The sequence below is a fragment of the Aptenodytes patagonicus genome, chromosome 3 (assembly GCF_965638725.1).
Source record: "Aptenodytes patagonicus chromosome 3, bAptPat1.pri.cur, whole genome shotgun sequence".
Classification (NCBI taxonomy): Eukaryota; Metazoa; Chordata; class Aves; order Sphenisciformes; family Spheniscidae; genus Aptenodytes; species Aptenodytes patagonicus.
This window is the reverse complement of record NC_134951.1, coordinates 31310637-31324674: the sequence shown is the minus strand read 5'-3', so window position 1 is coordinate 31324674 and position 14038 is coordinate 31310637. Positions and strand designations below refer to the sequence as shown.

General features: G+C 42.0%; 1 long non-coding RNA gene across 1 annotated transcript; it reads left to right on the top strand.

Annotated features, from left to right (window-relative positions):
* Positions 1-78: 78 nt before the first annotated feature.
* Positions 79-3244, top strand: LOC143157865 (uncharacterized). The gene is made up of 2 exons (XR_012994862.1): positions 79-138; positions 803-3244. It is a non-coding gene; the product is annotated as an uncharacterized LOC143157865 (long non-coding RNA).
* Positions 3245-14038: the final 10794 nt, after the last annotated feature.

Sequence of the window (14038 nt, the reverse complement as noted above, 5' to 3'; positions counted from 1 at the left end):
GGTGAGCGTCGCGCCCGCCCAATTAGAGGCGCCGCCAGCGCGTCCGGGGCGGGAGTGAGGCCGTCGGGGGGGCGTGGCGCCGGCAGGCTGGGCGGTGGCGGGAGGGAGCCGAGAGGCGGAGGCAGCCGGCGAGAACCGGTTAGTGAATGAAGCGGGTGGCGGCGGGGCCGGGGAGGGGCGCGGCGCGGCGGGGGCAGAGCGGGGCGCGCGGGCGGGCGCGGGGATCGCCTCCAGGGGCCGGGCAGGGGCCACCCTGCGCGGGGGCCCCGCCCGCCGCTGGCCATTGCCGGCGGCTTCGCCGGGAAGCGCCTGGCGCGGCCTCTGGGTCCCCCGGGGCGGCGAGTTCTAGACTCTTCCCCGCGCCCCCGGTGCAGGGTGGCCGGCCGGCGTCCCGCTGCCGCTGCGGCCCGCCGGCTGCGGCCGGCCTCTCCCCGGGGTGGGGGTGTGGCCGAGGGCAGGGCGCCCGGCGGGGCTGAGGGGAAGGCGGCGAGGGCAGCGCGGGGGGCTGCGTGAGGGGAACATCGTGGGGGCGGTGGGGTGAGACGGGAGTGCCGTTCCCTGTGAGGGCGGTTGGACGCGGGGTGGCGTATTGCGGCCCTCCGGCGTCGGAAGCGGAGTGCGAAGTTGAACGGCGGTGGAACAGTCGCGGCTCTGCATGCCTTTTAATCCCTAAGCCCCTTCGCCTTCGGCCTGCAAAACCTCTTTGCGAGTTTAATGCTAATAGGAAGCTCTTGGCGCGTTTTGTCCGCAGATTATTCTGTGCTTTTAAGTCGAGATAAAATAATGATTTCTGGTTTTACAGATGGGAGATCAGCCCAGTAGGCCAGAAGTGGTGTGGGAAACAATATGGACTCTCTCAGCCTAGCGCGTTCTCTCGCTCCGAGGAAACACCGTCTCCCAAGACACAGGCGTTACTGAAAGGCAGACATCTCGTGGGTGAAATCTGGCGGTGGGAAATACCTGTGGTATCACTACTGTGTGTAACTGATAGAGGCATGGGAGTCAGTCCCCAGCTGGACACCATCAACCTGGAAAACACCTTAATGTGGGTCAGCGCTAGCTTTATGAAATAACAGGCTATTTTTAGCTTCAGTTAGTCTGATACTGTTCTAGTTATATTTAACTAGTTAAGCCTCTCATCTGCATGTTAGGTTATTGTTACTATAGAGATTACAAGAGTCTGCAGAAGTTGTTTTTTGATCTAAAAAATAAACAGCTCAATTCTGAATCTCAGCAGTTTGTATTGACTTGTACGAAGGCATGGCTGGTTTATGGTTTTGCCCAAATTTTCTATTTTTGTATAACCTGCGGAAACCATGGTTGGGACAGAGGAGGTTTTCATGGCAACCGACACGTGAGAGATGTGTTATTCAGAACATGTCTGTATTACCTTTCACTCCACCTGGCTTCAGGTGGGCATAAGCTAATTTCTAACCAGGAGACATGTCTCTGCTAGGATAATATACGAAGCTTTTCTGGGCTGTAAACACATCTGGGCTGTATTTATTTACATTTGCATTTTGTATTTACTCACTCAGGGCATGCATCTGGTGAACTTGCAACTGTTTGCACTTCTCCATGTAAAACTTCTTGAAAACGTGCTCGGAATCCTATAAAATAAGATGGTGATCCCAAGGTTAATGGCTGCTTGGAATATTGTTTATTTGTTGGTGGTTACAATGTTAGGAAGGTTTTGGGGAAAAAAGAAAAAGTCAACACAGCTTCTCTCTCTTGTCAATAAAGCTTGAGGAATTTGCTCTGGATAGAGTCCTGAGGCAGATTAAACAGCTCGTTACCTGCTTTAATCCATGCTGTTTTTTTTTTTTTTAATCCAACAATGCAAGCTTTTGTTTACTGTTTCATCACACATTACACTGATCAGGATTTTAGGATCAAATTACTTTCTGCTGCAACATCCTTTCAGTACTGTAGCACAGTAGTTTACACTGGAAATAAGAGTCACTGGCAGTTTCTTTAAAATTATATTCCCCAGGAAAAAAGGATTTAGCTCAGAAAACTTTTAGTCTAAAAACACATGGGTTGGTTTGTTGTTTTTTTTTTTAAGAAAGAATGCCTGTGTCATTTTAACTATTTAATACTGATTTTTATTATGATAGTCCGTATCTGGACCCCCTAGTTGTGGTTAATTATGTCACACTAGTTGGCACTTAAGATGCAGTCCCTGTGTTTTACGCTCTGAGATGGCAAGAGATACTTGGAGTGTTAAAGAGAAGTAGACTACAGTGAAGTAGTCTACTATTTCATATAGCATGGACAGAGTCAAAGATATTTATAGGAGAAATAGACAAGTGGATAGTTACAAGGTGCCAACTAGTGAACTGATGAAACAAAGTGGGTTGAGGAGGCAGAAAATAACAGAAAGAGACAAGACTCCTGAAGAACTTTAAAGATAAGAAAAAAAAAATGCTTGTAAAGAGAAGTCTGTGGGGCGAATTCAGAAGAGACTGATATTACCAGTTTGAGAAGCAAAGACGTGATCATCACCATTGTGGCATTAGGAAGATTAATACAACTTTTATCGTAAGAGACTATAATAGGACAAAGTTTGAATATATTTTTGAAGCAATGTGAGTCAAAAATAAAATTTGGGCATAGCCTGAATGTCCGTCCAGCGCTTACCTAGTTGACTATTATCAATATTTTTTGAAAGTTTTAATAGGAAGTTGTGCATTAAACCAGTCAATTTAAAGAATACCGAAGTTTCAAAAATCAAAATGCTAAGTTGTATCTTATGATTACTTTCTTTTGTTTTATAAAACGTGCTGTTTTGTAATCTATGATAATTTGATGTTGCCTTATTCTCTAAAGTACAACAGTGAAAAAAATTCCCTATTCACTTTCTTTATGTAAAAGTATATATAGTTTATATGCTTTGTTAGCCATTTTTGTCAAGAAGGGGAATCCTAATATAATTAGGAAGCAGTTTTGTACATCTTTGTCAATCTTCCTGTACTTACAAAAAATCCATTATATTGTTTTTTAACTGGAGGGACCAGAACAGGAAGTAGTCTTCAACATGCAGTCACACAGTGTCCATGCATCACTTTGAAGTGGTTTGTATTAATTTCTTGCTAGTACATGTGTTCTGGTTTGAGAATTTTGCTTCTATGGGATTCGCGAAAGTTGAACTATAAAATATTACTCTTATGTTTGAAATATGTATCTTTATGTATAAACTAATATGAATGTTACTTGAAGACTACATAAAAATGCTGATTCTTAATGGGCTTGTCTTTTGCAGATACTTAGCTTCCTTAGTCCCTCTAGACAGAAGTCAGTTGTCCCTGACATTTATGCGGGTCTTCTGTATCATAACATGAGGACAAAACCCAAACAATTGTATACTGGAAAGAAATATCAGAATCTGAATTTGTTTAAGTATCAGTTGGATGTAGTTTCACTGTTTACGTGGACCAAATTTGAATGGAATCAGGGGGATTTTATATAGATATTGATGTCATGTCCGTTACTAGTCTATCTGTATGGAATTAACTTCCACACTTAAGGGTTTGCTCGTTAGCTCTTTGATTTGCTGATATTAGCTGTAGCTTTTTGTGGTGAAATTTCTGAAGGCTGTATTTATGCCCATGTCATGCCGATGTTTAAAAAGGTGAAGTGAGTTGACTATGACCGGGTTAGACTGTCACCTAATAGAAAACTCATACATGACTAAGCTGATTAAAACAAAAAAGAATTAAAGGATAAGAATATAATTAATGCAAATCAATGTAGTTCTAGGGAAAATAGCTATTGTAAAGAAAGCTGACTTAATGCTTTGATAAGATTACAAGATTGGCATAAAAGTAACTGCTGTAACACTAAATGTTCATGTTTTCCAACATTTTTATCAAAGGAGTGTAATCAAAGATCACTGAAAAAAACAAGTGTGACTGATGCAAAGTGATGAATAGCAAGTAACAATGATGTCGATGTAGTTATGCAGAGTATTTAGATTGTTTAGTAACATGTTCACTCAAAAATGTGTTTTAGTACAGACACATGCAAAGTCATACAGCTAGAACCAGGAACATAAGCAAGATTAATAAGTTTTTAAGAATGCTTCTGTTACTCTAAAAAGAGTCCAGGGATTATAATGGACAAGTAAGTCAATATGAACTCCCAGGGCAGTGCTGTGGTAACAGTAAAATGATCCTTACGTGATTCTTAGAATCTAACATGAAATTGTAGAGAGATTTTTATTTTTAAATAGCATCAATACTAACTATTGAAATAACCATGTTGTGGTGGGTTGACCTTGGCTGGATGCCAGGTGCCCACCAAGCTGCTCTATCACTCCCCCTCCAGCTGAACAGGGAGAAAAAAAAGTATGACGAAAAGGCTCGTGGGTCGAGATAAGGACAAGGAGATCGCTAAGCAATTACCGTCATGGGCAAAACAGACTCGACTTGGGGAACATTAATTTATTGCCAATCAAAATCAGAGTAGGATAATGAGAAATAAACCCAAATCTTAAAACACCTTCCCCCCACCCCTCCCTTCTTCCCGGGCTCAACTTCACTCCCAATTTTCTCTACCTCCTCCCCCTGAGCAGCGCAGGAAGATGGGGAACGGGGATTGCAGTCAGTTCATCACGTCTCTGATGCTCCTTCCTCCTCACACTCTTCCCCTGCTCGAGCATGGGTTCCCTCCTACAGGAGACAGTCTTCCATGAACTGCTCCAGCATGGGCCCTTTCCACGGGGTGCAGTCCTTCAGGAACAGACTGCTCCAGCGTGGGTCCCCCATGAGGTCACAAGTCCTGCCAGCAAACCTGCTTCAGCGTGGGCTCCTCTCTCCATGGGTCTACAGGTCCTGCCGGGAGCCTGCTCCAGCGTGGGCTTCCCACAGGGTCACAGCCTCCTTTGGGTATCTGCCTGCTCCAGCATGGGGTCCTCCATGGGCTGCAGGTGGCTATATCTGCTTCACCGTTAACCTCCATGGGCTGCAGGGGGACAGCCTGCCCCACCATGGTCTTCACCACGGGCTGCAGGGGAATCTCTGCTCTGGCGCCTGGAGTACCTCCTCCCCCTCCTTCTTCACTGACCTTGGTGTATGCAGAGTTGTTTCCCTCACATATTCTCACTCCCCTCTCTGGCTGCAGTTGTGCAGGGTATTTTTTTCCCCTTCTTAAATATGTGATCACAGAGGTGCTACCACCGTCACTGATGGGCTTGGCCTTGGACAGTGGCGGGTCCACCTTGGAGCCAGTGGTATTGGCTCTGTCGGACATAGAAGAAACTGCTAGCAGCTTCTCACAGAAGCCACCCTTGTAGCCCCTCCTCTGCTACCAAAACCTTGCCACACAAACCCAATACAGATGCAGTTCTGTTGACCACAGACCTCTCAAGTTACCTTATTTTCTGTCATACCCCCCCCCCCGATGTGTCTGGAGCCTGTGTGTAGCATTTTTCACGCGCCCTATTACCTACTCCTTCCTTCACACTTACTGCTCCTGCTCTTAGCCCTTTTTCTCCTCCCTCTTCAGATTAGGTTCAGTGCTGTGGTGTTTCTCAGATTCTGTGATCTTCAGGTTTTCTGATGAACAGGGTAATGGAGTGGAAGAGACTGCAGGACAGTGTCAATTGTTTCCATAAAATTTTGTTTGAGATGTGATAGATCCACAGCCATGTTTTTGAAGAGAGAGCGACGTATTGGTGAGAACGAAAAGCTGCAAAAAATATTCAAAGACTGGGAAAAGTTAGCGAGGCATGTAAAGGATTCTCCCTATTTAACTCAAAAAGTAGATTCAGCGGTATCTCACAAGGAGAAAAGGTTTCTTAATTTGAAGAGTAAGGTGGAATGGATGAGAAAAGTCTGACAAATTCACTTACTCTGACATATAAGTTACTGGTTTCAGTACAGGAATCACTGGGTGAAATTTCATACACTGCAATGCAAAGGAGGTCATAAACTACAAAATACAGGTTTTCACATCTTTAGGTGAAAATTTAATGGGAAAAGGAGACTTTTAATAGAATATCCTTTATTTGCATTTATTTAGCTAGTCCAAACTTCTCATGGTATTTATAACACAAGGGAGGTGTATAATTTCTTAAATTTTGTCTTGCCTGGAAATTCTGCTTTTAATATTTCTAAAGTCCATTAATACTTACAATTTAACTGAGTGCTTCTTTATGTTTTTCAACTGATCATTTCTTTGTGTATATGTAATTCTTCCGAATTACTTAGTTTCTTGCTCTTGTCAATTTTTACAATGTCAGCTTCATTTCTGTGGCTTGGTCTCGTTTATTCCCCCCTCTAGCATATTTTCCTCTTTATTGCTTGATGGATGTCTTCAGTCATTTCAAACTGCTTCCTTTTGTGCTGTCCTTTAAAAAGTCTCATGATTGTTAAACGTTAGTTCATTTCTCTCCTATGTCCAAGTTTCGCTCAATAGCGCGGTCAGGAAGCCTGTTCTGTTTCCAAGGGCTGGGCCCGCATGGTCACAGCATGCATTTGAGCCCTCTCCTGCTAGCATATAGCGCCTAAGGAACACTGTTCTAGTGGAAGATTGATGGAACAGACCTGTGCTCTATGCTAGAGGGGGGAACCTTTCTGCTATGGAAATTTCTGTGCTGATGTGCTGGAGATATATTTGGTGTATTTGTTGTTTTGAGTGGAATGAAGTGGTTGAAGAGTGGTACAGAATTAAGCTTACCGTAGGAAATCCATGTGTGTTGCTCTAGCACGTTGTCAAAACTGAAAGACTTTACAATGGATTCTTCATATTTATTTGGTTTCTTTGTCCATGCATATTTATAAAAAATACTCTGAATTCATTATGAGGATTTAGCACAGACCTTTTTGCCCATTTATGCAAATAGGCACTTCATACACAAGGTGTGGTATGTTAAAGGTATAGCATGATGATCTTGGACTAGATCTTGTGTATATGCTTTAGTGATAATGAGAGTTGTTTTCCATTTTCAGTTCCTAAAACTGTTTCTGATTTTATAAGAGAAAGTCATTTCAGTTTCTTTCTGGAACTCTGATAATATGCATTGGCCATGGACTGGTTAGAGGGAGTAGAGAACTGCTACTGACACTTTACAAATACAACCAAACATTGTGAAGCCCTTTTTCAGTTGTTTATTGGGAAAATTCAGTGAATTCCTCATGTTGCTTATGTCTGGTCAATAAAAGGATTGTCTCTGTAATGGACTTTATGTCCAATATGTGTTAAAACTTTGGAGATCTGCTAAAGAAGGATTTTTCATGACTGAAGAAGTCATGATCTTTTATAGGCACATGCTGTAATTGTCACTCGGCAGGTTTAACATTCATAATTGGCACTTAGGCAACATATAATCCAAGCAGATGGCAATTTGGGTATTACAGGAGTAATCCTAAAGATTAATAGTTTAAAAAAAAATGCACAATAATGCTCACAAGTCAGTTTTCTGTTGTTATGCACTTTTACAATGTCTACTTATTTATTCCTATTGAAGTAGATTAAGCCTATCTATTAGGAAAGCTGGGCCTTTTTGATTTCATTTAAGTTAGATTTTCTCCAAACACTCTTTTTGGAACAGTCCAATGGTCTGACATTCTGGATATATCATGGTGTTTATCTCAGCAAGCTGTTCAAGCTGACAGCCTGGGAATATTTTCTCAGGACATGCTAGGGGGCGAATCAGAGCCTAGCCATAGGGACGATGAACAGAGCCTTTGGTGCTGATAATGCTTTCCATATTTGCTGTGACTGTGTATGTAGGAAATTGTGACATAAAGAACCCATATAGCTGCTGTTACAAAACTGCAATCTAATTTTGATTTTTTTTTGTTACTGTCTTTCAACAGTGCTACCCATGAAGACTGCTAAACTAGTACTTTAATAATAATATCTTTGACATTTTAATGGTAATTACAAGAGCATATAGCAATTACAAGGACTCGTAACTATTCCCTTTTGAAAAGTTTTTTTGGATGAGTGTGAAAATTCATTTATGTTTTTGGTCTAAAATGTTAACCACAGATTTTATTGCCTTGTGCTGTTAGTGCTGCAGCCAGAACTAAACAGCGTTCGCTGTGCTCAGTCTGTTCAGATTGTAGGAATGTGGAGTTTTTTGAAAAAGTACCGTTAGCTTTCAGTATTCCAGGTCTGTATGGATTAAAAGACTTCATGAAAACATCTGTAGAAAAGTTCCCAGACTTCCTTATTCCTTATTCTTTACTGCAGCTATCAGTCACTCATTGCCTGTTCAGCAATCGTCTCCACACTGCTCCTGATTTTTTCCCCTCTGTTGCTAGGGAGGAATGTTTATTGATTTTTCTGGGGGTTTTTTGTTCAGCAAAATATCAACAAATTATCGAGACAGGAAAACTTTACAGGTCCTCTTATATAACCCACTATATTCTTCTGTCAACTGATATGCTGTACTGTCATAGACTCAAAGTTTGTCTTGTCATTTATTGGAATTTCATTATTATTAAAAATTGTTGGCTTTGTTTTTAATTCTGAGATTTGAATTAAAAATTGAAAGATAGAAGACAAAGCTGGGAACAAAAGCTCTGTTGTAGTTCTGTTCCATGCTCAAATATAAGCCAGATTCTGCATCTAGGATGGAGTAACGCCGGGCACAAGTATAAACTGGGAGAGGAGTGGCTGGAGAGCAGCCCTGCAGAAAGGGATCTGGGGGTGCTGGTCGACAGCAGGCTCAGTATCAGTCAGCAGAGTGCCCTGGCAAACCGCATCCTGGGGTGCATCAAACACAGCATGACCAGCCGGTCAAGACAGGGGATTATCCCGCTGTATTCAGCGTTGGTGCGGCCTCCCCTGGAGTACTGTGCGCAGTTCTGGGGCCCACAATTTAAGAAGGATGTGAAGGTCCTTGAATGCGTCCAGAGGAGGGCAACAAAGCTGGTGAAAGGGCTGGAAGGAATGTCCTGTGAGGAGCGGCTAAGGACTCCGCGTTTGTCTAGCGTGGAGAAAAGGAGGCTGAGGGGCGAGCTCATTGCTCTTTACAGCTTCCTGAGGAAGGGAAGTGGAGAGGGAGGTGCTGATCTCTTCTCCCTGGTATCCAGTGACAGGACGCGTGGGAATGGTTCAAAGCTGCACCAGGGGAGGTTTAGACTGGACATGAGGAAGCATTTTTCTACCAAGAGGGTGGTCAAGCACTGGAACAGGCTTCCTAGAGAGGTGGTCGATGCCCCAAGCCTGTCAGTGTTTAAGAGGCATTTGGACAATGCCCTTAATGACATGCTTTAACTTGGTCAGCTCTGAATTGGTCAGGCAGTTGGACTAGGTGATCACTGTAGGTCCCTTCCAACTGAAATAGTCTGTTCTATTCTATTCTATTCTATTCTATTCTATTCTATTCTATTCTATTAAATGACAATTAAAATTATTATAGAAGAAGGAAATTTAGAACGTCATAGAAAATACAAATTATGATATTTTATTGTTAGGTGTACATGTCCTTTTGTCGCATGTTTGCTTAGTGAACATTTCTCTTTTGTATAGTACCATAACTGTTGGTGTATTAGAAAAGATATACCTGTATTCATACTTCTGAAATTTTGAATTTAAAAGGAAAAACAAATCACTTGGAAACCAACATATGTGTAATCTTATGATCCAAAGATCACAAACACAGAGAGATTAACTAGTATTACTTTGAATGGAAAAAATCATGTATATTTAAAAATCAAGATGGAAGCTGTAAGACAATACAAGGAAAAGATTAGTAATTTTCTGTACTTCCTAAAAAAAAAATGGGCGGCTTTTCTCCGGGCCCAGAGAGTTGTGGTGAATGGAGTTAAATCCAGGTGGCGGCCGGTCACGAGCGGTGTTCCCCAGGGCTCAGTACTGGGGCCGGTCTTGTTCAATATCTTTATCGATGATCTGGATGAGGGGATTGAGTGCACCCTCAGTAAGTTCGCAGGCGACACCAAGTTGGGCGGGAGTGTTGATCTGCTCGAGGGTAGGAAGGCTCTGCAGAGGGACCTGGACAGGCTGGATCGATGGGCCCAGGCCAACTGTATCAGATTCAACAAGGCCAAGTGCCGGGTCCTGCACTTGGGTCACAACAACCCCATGCAGCGCTACAGGCTTGGGGAAGAGTGGCTGGAAAGCTGCCTGTCGAAAAAGGACCTGGGGGTGCTGGTCGACAGCCGGCTGAACATGAGCCGGCAGTGTGCCCAGGCGGCCAAGAAGGCCAATGGCATCCTGGCCTGTATCAGAACTAGTGTGGCCAGCAGGAGTAGGGAAGTGATCGTGCCCCTGTGCTCGGCACTGGTGAGGCCGCACCTCGAATACTGTGTTCAGTTTTGGGCCCCTCACTACAAGAAGGACGTTGAGGTGCTGGCGCGTGTCCAGAGAAGGGCAACGAGGCTGGTGAGGGGTCTGGAGAACAAGTCTTCTGAGGAGCGTCTGAGGGAACTGGGACTGTTCAGCCTGGAGAAAAGGAGGCTGAGGGGAGACCTCATCGCTCTCTACAACTACCTGAAAGGAGGTTGTAGCGAGGTGGGTGTTGGTCTCTTCTCCCAAGTAACAAGCGATAGGACGAGAGGAAATGGCCTCAAGTTGCGGCAGGGGAGGTTTAGATTGGATGTGAGGAAAAATTTCTTTACTGAAAGAGTGGTGAAACATTGGAAGAGGCTGCCCAGGGAAGTGGTGGAGTCCCCATCCCTGGAGGTATTTAAAAGACGAGTAGATGCGGCGCTTAGGGACATGGTTTAGTGGGCATGGTGGGGTTGGGTTGATGGTTGGACTCGATGATCCTAGAGGTCTTTTCCAACCTTAATGATTCTATGATTCTATAAAGCTACCAATCTCTCTCTGATTTGACTAAAATACAATGAAAGGTAACACAGGAATCATGACTTTTTTTGAAGATACTATTGTGAATACAACTGGCTATAAATACTTTTCCACTGCTCATATTTTGGGGTTTTTTTGCTATGCTGTTTTCCATTTTTTTGTACTTTCACTATCCTTATTTAGGAAAGAACAACAGATACCCTATTTTAGTCTTCTTTCAGAAAATAGCCTGAAGCTTTTATTCAGGTTTTACTCTGCTGTATTCAGGCACATTCTTACATATGAAATTTTGGAAACAAATAAATATGACTTAATCACTGATTAAGAGCTGAGCAAAAGGTAAGTTTTGCCTTTGGAAGTTGGCCTTTAGTTTAAAAGATTACTTTTCAAAAGCATCTAAATTATCTCAGAGCATAAGTCACGTTTTCCAAATCAATAGTTATTTGGGGATTCCCAGCTTTATGTGTTTCCAGCATAAGGGAATTCACGCCCTTAATTAGATGTTACAGATTCCTGTTCAAAATATGAGAAGAACTAGGAGAATAAGAACAGAATCAGTAGGAGTCAGCACAGCTCACTGGGAGATACAGCAGACAAAAAATGTAGAGAAGAGGAATAAAACTTAAATAGCTCAGCCAACTCTTGGGGGATGAGGCTGACTTTCTTTAGTCAGGCTGCAATCAAAACAAAGGAATAGAATAGGCAAATATGGGGGTAAAAGTTCTTGAACGTAACCATGAAACTAATATTTTTAGAAAGTAAAACATTCTAAAAACATACTATGGCCTCTAAGAAAACTTACTAAAATGCTGATTAGCCAAGAAAGAGGTATCAGTACAGCCTGCAGGTGAAGAAAATTATCAGCAAATTAAATGACTGCTCCAGTCAATTTGTAAATACATTTCAGCCTGTGCAGCATCATCAGGAGAATACTGCTTGAAACAAATTTATGTCTTCATTTACCTCCTTATCCATCATAGTCATGAACACAAAAAAAATAAGGTTCCTACCTATAATTTTCTTGTTCCCACACTGCCTTGCTCAAATCCATTCATTTTCTAGAAACTAAAGCAGCATACATTCTTCATTATTACAATTATGTAACATCTTAACTATTTTTGTGTGCTGCTTTCTCTACTTGCAGTACAAGTTTTTTATTTTTAAGGATTTTCACTTACCTGTGTTTGACAACCCTTCCTTCTGCTTTTTCTCTGCTGGCATTATAGGGACCAATGAAGAGTAACAATATTGTTTTCTTCATCTTATTTGCCACAAGACTACATGTTTATTTTTTTCTTTATTCCTGTGATCTCAGTCCTGTATCTTGTGCACCAGGCTACCTCAATCTTCTTTAGAACATTCTTCAAGGATTGCAGTTTTCAACCTCAGAAGCAGAGGTGAAAATTTATTACTTTATTTCCCCCTGCTGAATGGTCAGGAATCCACTTTTATATTTAGTCTTAGGGATCTATTGGTTTTCCTCTCCCTTATGCTCTATATTTCTTCTATACTGTCTTTATCAAGTTCCCCTGACCTGAGCTGTCCGTTCCTGCCTACGTATTTGTATGCTTTCCTTATGTTCTGTCTTCTGCCATGTTGTTATATGGCAAAAATGGTGTAAAATATTGTCTTTGAAGTAACTGTCCTTGCCTTAAGAGAGTGAATTACAAGAAATTTCAGTAATCTGGTGTTGCATTATATAAGATATAATGTAAAACAGGAAACAAAACAATAAATACTGAAAACTCGACTCAGAGGACTGGCTTGTAATGCAGCAAATTTATGAATTAGTATTCACACAAATTCAGACATTTAGCTCAAGCTAAATCAGAATCATTTCCCTTAAAGTGGAAAACCAGACACCTAACTTTGGGCTGCACCTCATTTAGAAACCTACTGTAGTAGGATACATCCCACTTAACTTTTGCCATCATGAGTTAGGTGTCAAATGTGAGTTAGTGGTCTAGGCTTCCTCTGTAATACAGAGAGACAGACAGAAGCCCTTTTAAGGGGTAATTAATCCTGTTCTGAAATAAGTATTTAAGATGGGATAAATTGCTTTTCAGCAGTATTTCTCCTGACTGTAGAGAAAGAATGAACAATTAGAGTAAGCACCTATATTTCAAACTGGTCACATGAGATAACATGATTCATATTCCCCGTGGGCAACTTAAGGTGGATGGTTATATAAACTCCCCTATAGCTTATCACAGACTCACAGAGTGGTTAAGGTTAGAACAGATCTCTGGAGGTCATCTTGCTCAAGCAGGGCCACCTAGAGCCGGTTGCCCAGATCCATGTCCAGACAGCTTTTAAATATTTAATCCCCAAGGATGGAGACTCAACAACCTCTCCAGGCAACCTGTGCCACTGCTCAGGTCTGGAGTGCTACTCTAGAGTGACGTGGACTCTCCTTACCAATAGCTTTAGTGTATCACTCGTGAAAAAATTACCCCATCAATATCTATAACCGTGCTAGGTGTCTGGCTTAGTCCTGAGTCAGAGGAAAGCGTATCTTCTGAGTCATCAGTATCTGTTCCCATACTCTGCCTGACGTTTTACTTTGAGTTGTGCTACATATCAAATAGACCTTAACCCACTTAGCTTGTGAAAACCGACAGAATTGCAGCACAATCAAATGTGACTATTGGTAAATACATTCAGTTACTTGACACAATGCATCTACTATTCCACAGGAGATGATTTTCTACCTTTCTTCTGTAAGATTTCAGTACGTTCTCTTAACTCATAATCCTGATGTTAAACAGTGATAATGTATTTAGAGTATCGAGTTAAAATGACAGGTAGAGTACTTGCAAGCCCTAAGAACATATGTCCATATTTCAAATTACGCAGTTGAATCTGAATTTCTTATATTTCAAATGAACTTGTAATCTTTAAGCCTGTGGGAAAAATTTCTGCTTTTGCTAAGATTAAAACCAGTCCGATCCCTTCTGAAGGACAGAAGATCAGAGGAAAATGGGTCTAGTGAAGAACCTCAGGAAGTCACCCAGTCCATTTTCCTGTCCCAAAGAGTTATGGATCAGTGCATGTCACTCCTTACAGATGCTTTTCTAATCTTTCCTGGCTGTGCTCCAATATTTGGGATACTACAACCTCTTAGACATCTGTTTTAGGTCTTTGTTATCCTTACCTTGAAAACATTTAGAAACCATAAGGAACAGAAACCATCATAATTTCATTTTTACAGCATAAAAATGTGCATTTGACCTGAAATGATTTATGCGCTTTTAAG